The sequence below is a fragment of the Anomaloglossus baeobatrachus genome, chromosome 1 (assembly GCF_048569485.1).
Source record: "Anomaloglossus baeobatrachus isolate aAnoBae1 chromosome 1, aAnoBae1.hap1, whole genome shotgun sequence".
Lineage (NCBI taxonomy): Eukaryota > Metazoa > Chordata > Amphibia > Anura > Aromobatidae > Anomaloglossus > Anomaloglossus baeobatrachus.
The window spans coordinates 240,278,429-240,281,334 of NC_134353.1; the positions used below are offsets into that span (position 1 = coordinate 240,278,429).

At 41.0% G+C, this 2,906-nt stretch overlaps 1 non-coding gene across 1 annotated transcript; it reads left to right on the forward strand.

Moving 5' to 3' along the window:
- The first annotated feature begins 541 nt into the window (after positions 1 to 541).
- On the forward strand, positions 542 to 666 carry LOC142258869 (small nucleolar RNA SNORA35). The gene has a single exon (XR_012727895.1). It is a non-coding gene; the product is annotated as a small nucleolar RNA SNORA35 (small nucleolar RNA).
- Positions 667 to 2,906: the final 2,240 nt, after the last annotated feature.

The following is a 2,906-nucleotide window of genomic DNA, read 5'->3' on the forward strand; positions in this document are numbered from 1 at the left end:
TTGATTATTCTTACTGCCTGATTTGCCCTTTATTGAAATGCTCAGGAAGATATTAATCTGCAGATTTTTTTTATTTTCATAACCACGTTATTAAGTATAGGCTGTGATACTGAAAGAAATATATTAATAGACTTTGTAAAAGCATTTTATAAATATACCAGCTCATTGAATTAGGCAGTGTGTTGTTATAGTAATGGTGCAGATTGTAGAAAACATCTCTAACTTCCACATTTCATCAGGAGAAAATATTATAACGTAATAAAAGTATTTCACAGAAAATATGTGTTGGGCTTCTTCCTGCCATAGAGAGAAAGCACTTAACATTTTAGTGGATCAGTTTGGGTGTAAGCCGTGAGGGGTGGCTCTCGGACAACTCAAAAAGATACACTGATACAGAAAAATGGGGTATTGGAGCAGCCAAAAACCATCAAAGGAACTTGCAAAACATTCAATACATCTTGTTTGGAGATATTAGAAAAAAACTGACAGAGTATATCACATGTGTGAACAAGTTATATAAGGCGGAGAAAAACCTTCCAGATTGCACTGTGTCACCCTAGTCTTCACCTTGGCTTTGGGGTCTCATTCCGGTGATAGAACAAATCCCTTCCTGCAGAAAGGCCAAGCCCCGCAGTGACATCTCCTTCCCGATAGCTGGGTACAAATGTGTGATCAATGCTCTGTATGTGGATGATACACAGTAAACCTCCGCTTTCAAAAAAAAAAAAAAAAAAAAAAAAAAAAAAACCTTCCAGGGAAGAGGAGTCAAAACATAATGGCACCAGCAAAACTGGATCCCACCTCTTACGTTACAATAAAGAAGCACACTTTGTAGTATGATTTCTGCCCTAGTTATATTTTGTGTGTTTAATGAATCTGCTTTTGTTATTAATAAAACACATTGTTCCCAGTTTGCATTTCAAAATATGTTATTCATGAATCATTCCAACATTTTAGAGTGTCATTTGATTCCTGCTGGCTAAGTCATTCAGATTACCTTAAACAGAATGTGTCTCGATTTTTATTTCTATCAATTATAATTATTGATTATATATTCAATTTTAATCAATTATTTTGAATATACAAAGAAATGTGTTTCAAGATGTTTTGTTTTCTTTCCGCAGTTGCGGAGAGCTGCCAATTTTATTTGCAGGTTTGAAAGTGTGTGAGTATGACACATACACCCCTCAAATATGGCAGCCATTGGGCATAGGAGATGCCAACAGTATCCTACCATGTTTTCTATGCTTTAATTGGCTCATTTGGGAAATGGTCATACCCCATGGTCTGTCCAATCTACAGCTGTGGGGGGAGCCAGGCCCCATTTATTTGAAGTTCAGAGTTCTGTTCTGAACTATAATTTCCCCTTGTGATCCACTAACACAGTATTCAGTGGTGATCAGTAACAGGAGGCCTGTGGTAGATAAGCACCAGGCAAAGGCGGTGACTACAGGTCTGCAGCCTGGTAGAGTACTACTAACAGCAAGCTACTGAGCTGTTGTAACTGCTAGGAGAAGTTACCTCTGCGGTCCAGCTTTGTAGGGTGAGAACAGTGCTGTGCTAGTGACTTCTTCCAGTGGGAAGGATAGCTCTGTAGCCTGCAATTAGTAGAACAATGCCAGTCTGTTTCATCACTGCAGTTAGCAAGGTGTTCAGAAAGTCTTAGGGGTACTTTACATGTTGCGACATCACATCTGAAATATCGTCGGGGTCACGTCGTTAGTGACGCACATCTGGCACCGGTAACGACATCACAATATGTAAATCCTTTGTGCAACGATAAACGATCGCAAATGCGTCAAAAATCGGTGCTCTGTGTAGCGTCGGTCATTTTCATAATGTTGGGTCGACCACAGGTACGATGTTGTTTGTCATTCCTGCAGGTCCACACATCGCTGTGTGTAAACCCGCAGGAGCGACAAACATCTCCTTACCTGCGACCCGACGGCAATACGGAAGAGAGAAGGTAGGCGGGATGTTATGTCCCGCTCATCTCCGCCCCTCCGCTTCTATTGGCCGGCCGATTAGTGACATTGCGGTGATGTCGGTGTGACGCCGAACGCACCTCCCCCTTGAAGGAGGGATATTTCGGCAGTCACAGCGATGTCGCCGACCAGGTATGTGCGTGTGAAGCTGCCGTAACGATAATGTTCGCTACGGCAGCAATCACCACATATCGCATGTGCGACGGGGGCGGGTGCTATCGCACTGGACATCGCTAGCCGATGCTAGCGATGTCGCAACGTTTAAAGTACCCCTTAAAGACATTTTCTATTTAGAATTAATAGTAATTATTTCTCATAGAATTTCATCTGGGAAATGCCTTTCAACTAAAACAGCGAAGTTTTTCATTGTTGTCATTTGAAATTATAACATTATGAACATTAGAACACATTTCAGAGACCCCAAGCAATACCTTCTGAGTACAGAAGATCAAGCACTAAAAGCATCGGGTGCTCGCTACTTGAATCAAGCACATTTGACTGTTCGGGTGCTCGACTCGAGTATCGAGTACAATGGGAGTCAATGGGAAACGAGAGCATTTTTCTGGAAGACACTCCTAGGAGGTCTGAGGGGGGTAAGGAAAATTGCTGAAATGAATGAAATCAGCGCTCAAATGGAATGGGAACAGCATGGGGAAGATGACTGGATACATCTCTGACTTCCAAGTTGCTGCTGGGAACAATGTTGTCAGAGTATTACACCACTTTTACGGAATGAAAATAAAACATACAAAACCAAAGATAAAATGGATTTTATGGGAAAAAAAGTTAGGAAACATTCTTTCCTGTATAAAGACTTTTATATAAGGCAAATTAAAAAACAGAAAGAAAAACGCCTCCTCCACATCTTAGGCTATAGCCACATGTAGCTTTCTATAAAACATGTATCAGTTTTCCATTCCA